General features: G+C 40.0%; 1 protein-coding gene and 1 pseudogene across 2 annotated transcripts in view; both read right to left on the bottom strand.

Annotated features, from left to right (window-relative positions):
• Positions 1–14,367, bottom strand: part of Slc35f1 (solute carrier family 35 member F1) — a 384,770-nt gene that overhangs the window by 170,650 nt on the left and 199,753 nt on the right. The gene's annotated exons all lie outside the window — the stretch shown is intronic.
• Positions 8,823–9,599, bottom strand: LOC116886813 (annotated as a pseudogene).

The raw sequence follows: 14,367 nt of genomic DNA, 5'->3' as shown, positions 1-14,367 counted from the left end.
TACAAAAGTGTAGGCAAAGGTAGGATACAGGCGGAGGGGAGACACTGCCATAAAGGGTGTGTATTCCCAGGCTTCTGAACACTTGACATGATGTGATACAGCAGGGTATATGCTATGGATTTGCTGTAATTCACTTCAAAGGCGAAAACTATGTTTCTAAATGACAAACTCCTCAAAAGGGCACAGGATTCCGCAGGCAAGAAGACTTTTGACAAGGTGGTAGAAACTATTTTCATTTTGCTGATGAAAACCACTAAAGAACACGTGTTCGAAAAGGCCTGGGTAAATTTAAATGAAAACAATATTCCAAACATATTGAAATCATAACATGTGGAAAATATTTACATAGGATGCTATAATTACTCTCATTTAAATTTCAAGATACCCCTCTGTGCAAGATGCTACCATTAATTTCCAGGTTATAGGTGAGAAAACAGACAGAGTGACCTTGGTTTCCAGCTTGAAAGATAAGTACCTCGAATTTCTCCTAATATAAAGCTGTTAAGGTAAGATATCTAATGCTCTAAAGGATTTTAAAATGAATTTTGTATGCATATATATACATATACATACATACATATACATATACATATACATATACATATACACCTCTTAGTATGTAGAGATACACTATTTAAAGGGCATGGGAGTTTTGGAAGACGGGTGGAAACCAAGCAAAGAGAAAATTTTCTGAAGCTCATCCAATGTCCTCATGCTTGATGAGGACATTTCTAAGATGGAGGATTCTTACGTTATCACTTGCACATCTATTAGATGCTGTCCTATAATTGACCATGGATGATCATGTTTAGCTGTATCCGTATGTCAATTATTTGTTAAGTAGGTAAAGAGAATTCCTTTGATTTCACTGATTCGTTATTCATTATGTTCATAATTTCAAACAGTAAAGTAAGGACTTCCTGTCTTTGATTAGCTTCTGTCTCATAATCTGGGCTTGGTGTCTTTGCGGCAAGCCCTGTTGACTCATTCGCAGAGCCTCATTACAAATCCATGCCATTCCTCACTACAGTGTTGTCAGTGCTCCGGTCCATGCTGCCAGCTTCCAGATCTACATTCGTCGTCCACTGTCCCTTTCAATTCATGTATGTGGCAGCTGAAGGAATCTTTAGTAAAGGTAAAGCACCTTACATAGAATAACGTGTCTTGGAACTGTCGGAATGCTTACGTTTCTTCTCCCTTCTTTCTCACGGACTGCAGCCATTTTGGTTTCTGGAATCTTTCTTTGTTGCCCCCTCCAGTGTTCTGGTGCTTAGCCATAAATGCTACCCCACCCCGCATCTCGCAAAATACATGTAGCTCCCCTTAGAGATGCCTCATCTTGTCTTCAACCTAACTAGAGACCGGCCATCTTTCCCCTGGAGTACTGTTTCCAGTGACTTCTCTAACGTTCTTATGCCAACCTAACACTATGTGGTTTCTTCACTGCTTACCTAACTCACTCTCACTCATCCCAAGGAGACACTCAGGGCTCTGATGTCAGAGGTCAGGCATCTATAATTCACCCTGCCTCGAATCTTGCTCTCACATGGGAAAAACTAAAAACTAGACTTCAATAGACCAATAACAACCTCTAGAAACCCTAGATAGGGAGCCAAGTGTATTGAAATATTGCTTGCTTATTTATTTATTTATTTATTTATTTATTTATTTATTTATCTATTGCCATTAAATACCCCACATTAAAATACTGAAACTCTAAGATAAAATTCCAAATGTCCTCAAATGCAGAATTTATGCAGCCATATTATTTTTCAAAATGACCTGAATGAGTTCACATACTACGAACAGTGGAAGAGAGTACTATTAAATCCTCCTTTAACTGATGATACGGAAGTCCCGTCTAAAAGTTCCCCCCAGCCCAGGGAAGCGTGTAGTGGTGCCACCATTTTGAAGGCTGAAATGCTAACTGTTTTGCATCTCAGGAAAGGTTTCTATTGTATATAGTCTGAATAATATTATTCTATGATAAAGAATTGAACCTAAAGCCTCATACATGCTAAGTGGGAGCTTTACCACTGAACTCTGGGCGTGACCCCTATTTAATTAATATGGGTTGCTGTAAAAATTTCCATGTTGTCCTTCTATGCAAGCCATGCTAACTTTCCCTGAAACATTTCGTTTTTAGTATATGTGTTGTTGAAGCAAACACAGAATTCATTTTGTAAAAACTGTCTTACCTAATATCACTTTTTGTTGGATTTGAATGCGAATTTTTATTATTTTATATATTGATAAATTGTAGTTATGCATATTCATGGACTATAAAATGATTTTTGATTTAATACATCTATTACCCCCATGTCTAATATTTTTGTGATGAGAACACTTATATTTATCCTCAGTGATACTGAGATGCACACTACTCCAGTTCTGTTTACCAAGACGTATATTTGATCTCAAAAATTAAAACATTCTTCTTCCTTCTGCCCAGCAAGTCCTATGTTACTTTTAACTCTGCTAAGGTTTCCATGGGAAAACACCAGCATGAATATCTGGTGCCCTAGGAACTAAGCCAAATGATCTAGGAAGGGAAAGAATAGCAATTATCCATGGGCAGTAACCCAAGAACCACTCCAGGACCCTGGAACTTGCCAGCCCTCCCTCATCACCGAGCTGGCCAACTGACAATGGGCATTAAGGATATTAACAAGGTCATGTGTTAAATATGCTTTTTCTTCCAAATCTCATCAACTCCCAGGTGTCACCTGGCTTGGCTTGCTTCACCTCGGGTACCCTGGGAAAGCCAGAAAACCGACAGAGACAGACCCAGCATGGCAGATTGTCTGCCTACCGCGTATCTGGGAAATTCCTTATGTTTTGTGGATGCTAACAAAGAAGACATTCTTGGGCGAGGCATGAAGCAGATTCCCCCAAGAAAACAAGGATTCTCAGGACGCTCTCACAGATAGGCAGGGACAATCACAGTCTAGTGTTTGCTCTTTCTAGAGCTGTCATCTTGCAGAGAAATTTCATTGAATAACAATGCCTCACTATAAAAAGCATACCACATTGGCAGCCTATCACCAAAGACCCATAAATGAAGACAATTTTTTTTGCTATTTTGTGTATATAGTTGGTAACTTTTTTAAGTAATTGTGTAACTAGGATGGAGGGGAAGGTAAGACAACCTTGCATCATGACTAAAGATTTTACCCAGTAGCATTAAGTCAACTGCGAAAGGAAGTCTTGAGGGCCAAATGTTGAAACACCATTTTCTTCTCATTTTCTATAGCTTAATGGGTTCTTGGTTTTTCTTTTAGCACATAGGCATATGCCTTCGAGCAGTTACTTATGCATCTATTTATCTGAAAAAATGAATATGTGGAGACAGTCATATTCAGGGATGTGGAATTATTAGAAATCAAACCTTTCTTTGCCTGTGATTTCAATCTGATTGAGCCCTGTTTCATTTTAACTTATTGTTCACTCATCTTGGCACCATTTTTTTTCTGCATATTGTGGAAAGTAATGAGTTGTAGAAAAGAAAAGGCCAGAAGCCAAAGAACTGCGTTTATCATTGTAACTGCCGGTCACTTTTATTGTTTAGGGTTATTTTTTTTAGTTACACCTTAACATTTTTCTGAGCTGTTATGGATATAAAATTTGAAAATATGTGCTTGAGTCCTACTCAAGTTTGGTAAACAAGGCTTTGAGGCTTTTGTGGGATTTCAGGTGTTGATAACAGGTGACCTAAGGCATCCCTTGAAGCTAGTCACATGACCTGGGCCAGGCTCAATGACAACTCAGTAGCAAAGACGTCAGTCAAATGGAAGAAGTCAGAGAAATGGAGATATTTTTACTATAATGGTTTATATCTCGTCCTTCCGTCTCTAAAGAGAGCTGGTGGTGTAAAAGCCCAGGACCATAGAAAAGGCTCTTAGCCTCCCAACCCAGACCGCGCAGTTCACAGCAGGAGAATTGCAGCTGCGTTTCCAGTATTTTATCCTGTAATTTATTTAACATTAACACCTCTAGCCTCTGAGATCATAGGGTAATTATACACTAATGTAAAAGGGCAAGATTTGACGAGATTGGGTAACCTCAAATTCATATTGTCAAATCTCTTCACTTTAGAGCTGAAGAAAATAAAAGTCAAAATGACTCGATGAAAAATTCAAGGTCACAACTTTCTGGTGGCATTTCTAGTCCTGGGTTTCCAGTACTGTATCTGGCAGTTCAGACACCATCTCTTGGCCTAGTCCTGAATTCTGGGGATTTGAAAAATAAGACCACAACTTCCTCAGGAGATAAATTCTACCGGAAAGTCATTTTTTTGGGGTGATTTGTGAACGTGCTTGAGTTTCAATTACAGAAGTCAGTTTGCTATGCATGGGACTAAATGACGATGGCACGACTGGCCAATAGTGCTTACTCTGAGCCCACTGAGCAGGTGTCTGAACGTCCTTTCACTCAGTCTGTCTAAGTAGAAATGCCACATGATTTCCATTTGACGTAGTTTCCAGAAGCTCCCGTGATGGGCACAAAAGCAGATAAGCAAGTCGTTTCAGAGAACGGTCACTGTATTGCTGAGAAAGGAGAAATGCCTGTGTACTCTATGCCTCCATTCAGAAGTGTTTCCCACAGCAAGCACAAGTCTCAATCACACTTATTAGGGAAAAGCAAGGATTATAGAGAAGCACCAAGTCTATTTCGGCATTTTCCAAGACCTTAGCCTGTAGACTAGGAATCTGGGAGAGAAGTAACCACATCGTAATATATTGGGACAGTTGCTTTGTTAACTGTTTATTAAATACTTTACCTGTTTTGCATAGTCAATTTACATGGCAATTATAAAATATGCTATTATTATTAAATTTCTAAGATGGGTCTTTTAACACCTGCCAAATATATTACCATCATAGGTCAGTTCTACTCAATGACCGTTAGGTGTTGGAGTTAAAGAGAACCATAACTTTGAGTTGAACATACCTGTTCATATAAGCAAAAGTAAGATCGCTTTTCTTAAATCTGGGTAATTGCTGTCACCCTCCACTTTAATTGAACCTGGAGACATAGCCAGAGGAAGTCTTTGCATAGGATTTTACTTTTAGTTTTACGGATAGATATTTATTATATAACATAAATGGAACACAACACAAGCTTTTTTTTTTAAGTCTCTTGAGAATAAATCATCATGACTGTTCAAACTACCAATTACTGGCCATCCTTTCACTGGAAGTGAAAGCTGATTTTCTTCCCAGCTATTAATTTGCTGCTGCCAGCCAGCTGTTAATTTCCTCTCTTTTTGGGGGGATGTTTGCCTCTGTCTCACTTCTTGCTTTTAGCCACAGCCTTGGTACTTACTAGTTGATCAATGTTCACATTTTTTTCAGAGCTCTTCCCTGTGTCCCATTTGACATTTCATCATGGAGCCTCTATGAGGTATTGATTATTCTTAAAGCTGCTCCTAATTATTTGGATGCCAATTAGCCAGAGTCTGGAATGAAATAGAGCACCCCCCCCTTTTTTTTTCCCTGCTGCCTGCCTTTTAGCCACAGTACAGCTTGTTAGCTCCTTCATGAGTAGAAAAGGGACAGAAGTAGGGATAAATGCCTAGAAACTTGAAGTCTGTTTGTTAGTTGGAAGCTCTGGTTAGCAAAGGTAGGTTTTAAAAATGGTCAATAAAGCTAAGGGTCCTTGTGTTGAAATGGGAGCTCCCAGCATTACACTGGTTGTTTTCTTCTTTGGCAGGAAAGCCTGTTCAATGAGTGGTTTGCTCAGTATTCTTTTTTATTCTGATAAGGACAGGACAGTCAGTCTGCCTCGAAATGAAAGTACCGTGTTGTCACAAGTTCAACACACTGTTAACCACAGCAGTGCTAGCTAACGATGGAGTTAGTGTTTCTGTTGCATTTCTAGTTTTTTCCCTTGAATTAAGAAAGTGGAACTGTGGGAGATCTCAAGGAACAAAGATACTTTCATAGAAGAGATACAAATTGCCATGCTAAATTTTCATTTAAGATAGACTATCATCATTTTGCATCAATGGGACAAAAATAAAATATAACTGAACACTAGGAATAAGGTTTTCATTCCGTTTTATTGGTTGTTCACATTTTTCTAAGGGTAATAGTCCATTTCCGAGAAAATATAACTTTGAAGAGAGACGCCTCTTCCTCATGAGATTTGATGGCAATATTTGATTCTGAAAGCCAAGGGCTGCTGCTCAAACACTGCATGTGTTAAGCACCAATCCTAAAGTTCTGTCGTTTTTGACATTAAACCATTTGATGTTAGAAGTTTTCAGAATGTAAAGATCTGAGGACTGAATCTTTCCCTCCTGTCTGCCATATTATATAGTTGATATGCCTTAAAGTCCCTGCTTCAATAGAGAAAAAGACAAAAGAGAAAGGACTTTGGCCAGGCATAAAAAATAAATGTAGACATAAAGAAGTATTTTGTACCTTTGAAGGGGATACTAACCAGCATAATGTACCACTAAGGAAAGATGGTAATGTCTTTGAAAACAAATTTTCTATGAATTACTTAAATATGATTATGTGTGTGAGAGATTGTTCAGTTGAGTTGCTCCTTAAAGAGATCTTTGTATGGTGCAGAAGAAAAAACTCTGTTCAAATCTCTGCTCTGTAACTGGTAGGATGACCTTAAATGATTCACACCACCTCTATGAGATCTCATTTTCTCAAGTGTAACGTGAGGAAGGTGATGGTGCCCAGTGGCTTCATAAAAGTTAGATGTGAAACCAAGAAAGAAGTCCTTCACACACTATCTGGATCACTATGTGGGCTTTTTGTCTAGAAGGTAAATTGTTTAATAAGGTTCTGTTCGACTTTCTAGAAGCAGAGGAGCAACGCAGATAGTTTAACTTGTGCCTTGAAAGTAAGCTTCCCCCAAGCTGATGAGATTGTCATAAATGAGTGGAGATATACAAGAAATAAGTGATAAGCTAGGCTTGCCCAGCCCTTGGCTTTTTTAATAGCTTATTACCATAAATTCCTTTTTCTTTTCTTTCCTTTTTGAGAATTTTGTTTTTGTTTTATTTTCTATTAGACAAAGTTCACATAAAATTCATTATCTTAGCCAATTAGTTTTAAAAGCTAGTATCCAAATATTCCAAATAATTATCCAAAACTATTATCCAATAACATTCCAAAACTATTATCACCTCACTATGGACACCTGCTATGTCCTGGAAATGAGATACTGGTGTCTATGCTGGCTATTGCTCCCATGCCTCCGATCTTTTATAGGATGACTTCCTGGGATTACACAGGTCCAAAACGATGAAGCAAGGGGAGATAGAACTATAGGCATTCATTTAAACGAGGTGATGAGCTACTTCATTTTGGGAGATTTTGGATGCTAGACAGAGCTGTTGAAGGCACTCTACCATCCTATTAGGCACAGCTCTCAGCATTTCTTCTTGAGTTGAAAATTATCATTAGAAAATGATAATGAAAGCCAAGTGTGGTAGCACATGCTTTAATCCCAACACTCTAGAAATAGATGCAGGAGGAAATCTGTGAGTTGGCCATTTGGGGTTATATAACCTGCCATTGCTATGGACTTCCTCACCAGCCAAGTCTGTGATATTGTTCTTTTAAGAACATAGGTGTGGCGCATTCAATGGATTAGCATAGGGACTGTCTGGAGGAGGTCCATGCAGCTAATAGGAACTGAAGTTTGGCTTTGTGGGGCAGGAAAGAATCTCCTTCCTGTGGCTCCTTTTCCTGCTGCTCTTCTTTGTCTGGGTTTTGTCTCATCCTCTCTTGTTGCCTTTCTCACTGGCCTCGGCCTGTGAAGATTATACTGTTGCAAACTTCTTTTCATCTCTACAAGGTCTTGTTATTTTTGTCTACGATTCTACTTTTAACAAAGGAATTTGAGATCACATAAAATGCAAAAAAATATGTATTTCTGATAGGACTGTAAATAGATTGTAAACTAAAGAGAGAATTAAAGGACAGAGGAAGAAAAAAGCCAATTGCTGTGCCAGAAATACAGAGAATCATTTAGTTACTGCAGTTGACATTTGGGATGAACTCTAGAGTCCTAGTAGCCAAGACAAAGGGCTCTTTTCCCTAACAAGTCACCTAAGAATCTTACTGAATTAATCCTACTTGTATTATCACCATGTGGAATCTTCCTATGGCTTGCGGATCCTCTCCTGAGACTTCAACTTACCAATCACTTTCAGTCATCAAGTTTTTTATTCAAGTATTCACTATTAAAGTTTAATGAGTTTGTGAGTGGGGCCCTTGCTCCTATCTTAAATTTATTTTGTGAAAAGGCGAAAAATTTACATAAGCAGAAAGCACAAACCAACTAACACACATTTACAAGGATTGGATTGTGTCAATAAAGGGTTGGTAAGTTTGGGATAACTTGATCAAATCTTTCCCTTCTCAGTTTACCTAGACAGATATTAAGGGATGTGCCTAGCCTTGAGATCTTTTATCACCAGACTATTTTATCCCATAACAATGGGTACCTCTGACACAGTACATGTACTCTTAGAATAGAAAATGGGATTCTATGATGAAAAGGCTATTGAACAGTGTAGTGTCATACCAAATGCACTATTTCTGTGAAGAAACACTATGGCCATAGCAACTCATTTTAATCTCAGAGTTCACATTTAATAGATACAAAAATAAAAGAAGAGGAAGAGGAAGGGAAGAAGAAGAAGAAGAAGAAGAAAAAGAAAAAGAAGAAAAAGAGGAAGAAGGGGGGGAGGAGGAGGAGGAGGAGGAGGAGGAGGAGGAGGAGGAAAAAGAATCATCATCATCATCACCATCATCATCATCATCATCAATAGGCTGGTTTCTGTGACTGATTCAAGACATAAGACGATCTGCCCAAAACACAGGTCAGGCCATTACCAATAGTGGAAGAAAGGCTAACCACCCCCAGCCCTGTAGGAAAGGTTTATCTGGAATCACACTACACCATGGGTTTAAGCATGAGTAGAGCATGATTTTCTTCTGTCTGCTCAATGCTGCCTGGCAGAAAACTGGTCCGGTGCTCACTTCTGTTTAGAGAAATACTCTTTGCTCTTATTGATGTCAGGTTTGATGGTATCAGTGCCAGGTTTCCAGCTAGCTGGGCACACTTCACCATGTTTGTCAGTGAACTGGAAGGCCTGGACTAGTCTCCAAATCTCATCCACTGAACGGCCAACAGGAACATCATTTATCATTATATGGTAAAGGATACCTTTATCATCAATAATAAAGAGGACCCTGAGAGAGATAACTTCATCAGACTCCATAATCCTGAGCAATGGGGTACTCAGGATCTGACACCAAGGGAATGTTCATGGGTCCCAATCCTCCTTGTTTCTTGGGTGTGTTAATCTGAGACAGACGACGGAAGTAAGAATCCACATAAGCGCCAATTACTTGGCTGTTGAGTTTCTTAAATTCTTCTGCTCTGTCACTAAAGACAATGATCTCCATGGGACACACAAAAGGGAAGTCAAGAGGGTAAAACAAGAACACAACATGGCTTCCTTTGTATTCACTTAGGTCGATATCTTTGAATTGTCCATCTGGCATCACAGCTGCGGCTTTGAGGTTGGGAGCAGGATGCCCAGTTTTTGCATCTCCTGAAGGCATCTTGCTATCAGCAGGGCTGAGCTGCAGGTCTCCCAAACAGAAACAGCCATAAGAACATAGGAAGATATTGCCCCCATAGCAACTTTTACAAAGGAAAACTCCTATAAAGCGACTTGCTTACAGTTCAGAGCTTTGGTTCATTATGAGCACGGCAGGAAGCCTGCAGCACACAGGCAGCCATGACACTTGAGGAGCTGAGGGTCCTGCAACCAGTTCCTCAAGCAGTCAGAAGGAAAAAGATACTGGGCCTGACTTGAGCATTTGAAACCCCAAAGGCCACCCACAGTGATGCACTTCCTCCAACAAAGCCACGCCTACTCCAACAAGGCAGTTCCTGTCAAGTAGCACTACTCCCTAATGACCAAGCCTTCAAATACAGGAGCCTATGGGGGCCATTCCTAAACAAGCTACCACAGACAGATATGCCTTATTAGAAGGTATTCCAAAGCAGAAAGATATTCAGAAATGCCCCATATATTTCAGAGTACATTAGCCTGGTCGAAGCTAGTTCTGATTGTCGCTATCCTACCTTGTAGAAGATGAAGAGATTAAACAAACAAACAAAACAAAAACAGAAAGCAAAACAACAAAAATTAAGATTTTTTTAGGCCTTTTTTTTTCTTTAGGCTCTTGGGATTTCCACGTAGCACACTGAACTGTGCTGATTGCCTACTCTAAGCCAGGCATTATGGGAGAGCACTTATGTGCTTACTATTGGCGGCCAAATAAATGCAAAAGAAATGAAGAGGTGCACCTGACACTGGAGCCGCATATGTTCCAACTGGAGTCTGGGGTAGAAATTATTTTTAGTGCTGTGGCTATAAACTCTGCTCCTCCCCCAGGCCCCACCCCAACCAGGTTCTTCTATTTCAAGATGGCCTCTTTTCAATACATGATCTCATTATTTTTACAAGAATTTCATCATGTTTGATTTCCCAATTCATTTTATCTCAAGTCACTCTATCTACTGTATACTCTATTAAGCTCCACAAGTACCAAGTGAAAGCTCTTCATGTCATTTAAATTGGAAACCTATAAAGTAAAGCCACTGTATTCCGAAATGTCCCTTGAAAATAAGTATGTACTTATCTTTCCACTATGTAAAAATGAACATAATATTATATGTCCTATACGTTTTAGGAAAATGGACAAGATTATTACAATCATACTGAGTAGCTCCCATGGGTACAACATAATATACACAATGATGTTTAATAAATATTGTGTAGTAATAACTTCTTAGTAGAAAAATACTATGTATTAGACAGTATTATTATAGACTATCCAATCAATGTGGAAATCTTTTTGCTCTTTGTAATACAAAATACCGTTATTGCTGTATTAGTTTACATTGTATCATATATACATAAACATCCTATTTTCAATGGGAAGAGCTGATTTGCTTCTTTTTTCAGGCGTAAGAGGTGATAACAATCAGGCAACATTTACCTAATGTCAGGCGAGTTTGTGTTCTGAAATCTAGACTCGCATAGCTCTTAACATCTACTCAAGCTTAAGTCACCTTACACTATGTTAGAGTAATTTACGTTAGCAACACCAGTTTATGTGTTTTCTTTAGTTCATCATGGTCCTATTCTAGACTCCAGGGAAGAGAAAAAGCAATGAAGCACAACCACATCTAGATTTCAAAAACAAAAATCAAAAGGCAAAGACATTATGGTGGCTCTGATATACCTCTTGTCATAGGCATCAATTGTCCAGTGTGCACAGGTATGACATAGGCCACAGTGGGGCCTATTAGAGGCTCATTAGCTCCTGCCTGTTCCCTTTGTGAAGTGAGTTCTGCTTTGTCTATCCACTAGATTTGTTACTTCTCTATACAGGAAAATATTGGAGAATTTCAGGGACTTCCACCTCTATTTTCAAAATAAGTCAATTTAAGCCAGGCCTGGTTGTGCTTGCCTTTAATCCCATCACTTGGGAGGCAGATCTCTGTGGGTTCAAGGTCAGTTTGGTCTACGTAATGAGTTCCAGGAGAGTCAGGACTACACAGAGCCAGCCCTGTTCAAAACAAAATTGTTTTTAAGAAAGAGAATAAGGCAATTTCAAAGGACGAAAGACTTGCCAGTGGTGTAGGCCTTTAATCCCAGCACTAGGGAGGCAGAAGAAGGCTGATCCCTGAGTTTAAGGCCAGCCTGGTCTACAGAGCTAGTTCCAGGATAGCTAAGACTATAAAAAAAAGCCCTATCTGGAGTGCTGGGGGCAGGGGTGCTGGGGCAGGGGAATCTGCAAGATATGCAGGTGAAGATAGGTGTGCATCCCTAACCATCAGAGAAATGCAACTAAAAATGCCACTCGAGCCAACTCAGAGTTAGAACGACTGGATCAGTCACAGAGGGTCAGGGAGGACTCAGAGTGACTGGAAACCTCACGTATCACAGATGGGAATGTAAACCAGCATTTTCCAGGAAAAGTTGCAATTTCTGACTCTTAGTATTTCACTCCTGAGTCCACCCAAAATTATTTGCACAAGTGTTCATAGTGGCATTTTGCATAACGGACCCAATTTGAATCATCAGCTGGCGAATAAACAAGCTGAATTACTTGTTACTTAGCAAGAAAACAGCATGGAAGACGGCTGCACTGACAACATGAATGAATTACGGACAAGATGCTAAAGGAAAGAAGAGTAACACAAGAGAACTCAATGTGGAGTCACACTTAAGTGAAAGTCTAGGGAGGAAAACCCGTGTGTGCCTTAGTCTGTCACTCTGAGGAACAGACCTATTGCAAAGAAACACATGGAAATATTCCGTGTAATGGTCACATGATTGCATCTACTTTTCCAGAGTCAACAAACTGCACTTTATAAAAATGAATTTATTGTGTAACACTCAAGTATCTTTACCCTGAACTAGCTTTCTCACTCACTCCACTTTATACAGAGTTATGTGGTTGAAATAAAATTATTGACCCTTGTTACCTAGGAAATAGCTCTGATAGTGAGAGAAGTCCCTTCTGTGGCTGTGTTCATGAAACACACCAGTTCTTTTCTTTCTACTTATGTCTTGGGGATGCACTTGCTGTGTTCTGAGTATTTTCCCTCCATCTTACGTCACACACAATAGGCACATTGTCAGGAGAGGAGTAAGTAACTCCTCAGAGATGGACATTCCCTCACTTAAGCGTTCTTCATAAGATTCTTCTGAAAATGTGTGCCTTTCTAAAGATGACAGTCCTTAGAATCAACCGTGCAAACAGTTGTTGGAGCGATAAGGCAAAATCACTCCCCCTCTTTTTTTTTTTTTTTATTAACTTCAGTATTTTTATTTACATTTCGAGTGTTATTCCCTTTCCGGTTTCGGGCAAACATCCCTTCCCCCCCCTTCCTTATGGGTGTTCCTCCCCACCCTCCCCCATTGCGCCCTCCCCCAACAGTCTAGAGTTCACTGGGGTTCAGTCTTATGCAGGACCCAGGGGCCCCTTCCACTGGTGCTCTTACTAGGATATTCATTGCTACCTATGAGGTCAGAGTCCAGGTCAGTCCAATATAGTCTTTGGGTAGTGGCTTAGTCCCTGGAAGTTCTGGTTGCTTGGCATTGTTGTACATATGGGGGTCTCAAGCCCCTTCAAGCTCTTCCAGTTCTTTCTCTGATTCCTTCAACGGGGTCCGTTCTCAGTTCAGTGGTTTGCTGCTGGCATTCGCCTCTGTATTTGCTGTATTCTGGCTGTGTCTCTCAGAGGATCCATCATCCGGCTCCTGTCGGTCTGCACTTCTTTGCTTCATCCATCTTGTCTAATTGGATGGCTGTATATATATGGGCTACATGTGGGGCAGGCTCTGAATGGGTGTTCCTTCAGTCTCTGTTTTAATCTTTGCTCTCTCTTCCCTGCCAAGGGTATTCTTGTTCTTTTAAAGAAGGAGTAGAAGCATTCACATTTTGATCATCCGTCTTGAGTTTCATTTGTTCTAGGCATCTAGGGTAATTCAAGCATTTGGGCTAATAGCCACTTATCAATGAGTGCATACCATGTATGTCTTTCTGTGATTGGGTTAGCTCACTCAGGATGATATTTTCCAGTTCCAACCATTTGCCTGCGAATTTCATAAAGTCGTTGTTTTTGATAGCTGAGTAATATTCCATTGTGTAGATGTACCACATTTTCTGTATCCATTCCTCTGTTGAAGGGCATCTGGGTTCATTCCAGCTTCTGGCTATTATAAATAAGGCTGCGATGAACATAGTGGAGCACATGTCTTTTTTATATGTTGGGGCATCTTTTGGGTATATGCCCAAGAGATCACTCCCTCTTTTGCAGGTTTGAAAGTGGCAGGAGCCTTGGAGCTCAGAAGAATGCTCAATTGCTCAAGTTACAGGGTTTACATACATACAAAGATGAGCCCTGAAATTAGAATGGGTGTCCTAGTGAATCAGCTGCTTTCGTTCAAACGATGATGCACAGGTTAGACAGGCAAGGTCTTACTGCAGGACCAGCAAGGGGTGAGATTGTCTGACTGCCCAAAGTCTCACTCAGTTCTGATATACTAGTACTCAACTACATTATTAGTGATCTTCTCACTTGCAGTTTCGGCAACCATCAATGAAACTGCACAGGGAATGGAGCAGTGGCCACTGTGTATTTGGTTTCTTAAGTCTGAGAGGTTGGGCACCAAGAACCAAGAAGCCGGGCTAAGGGGGAGGTTGGATGGCCTGAGCAAAGGAGACTGACAGTGAGGAAATAGTGTTGTGGGGTGGGGGAGAGTATGGATAATGACAAGGCTCAGTATACTTTCTAAAGGCAAAAA

Source organism: Rattus rattus, chromosome 18 (genome assembly GCF_011064425.1).
Source record: "Rattus rattus isolate New Zealand chromosome 18, Rrattus_CSIRO_v1, whole genome shotgun sequence".
NCBI classification, from domain to species: Eukaryota; Metazoa; Chordata; class Mammalia; order Rodentia; family Muridae; genus Rattus; species Rattus rattus.
This window is presented reverse-complemented; position numbering and strand designations above follow the sequence as displayed.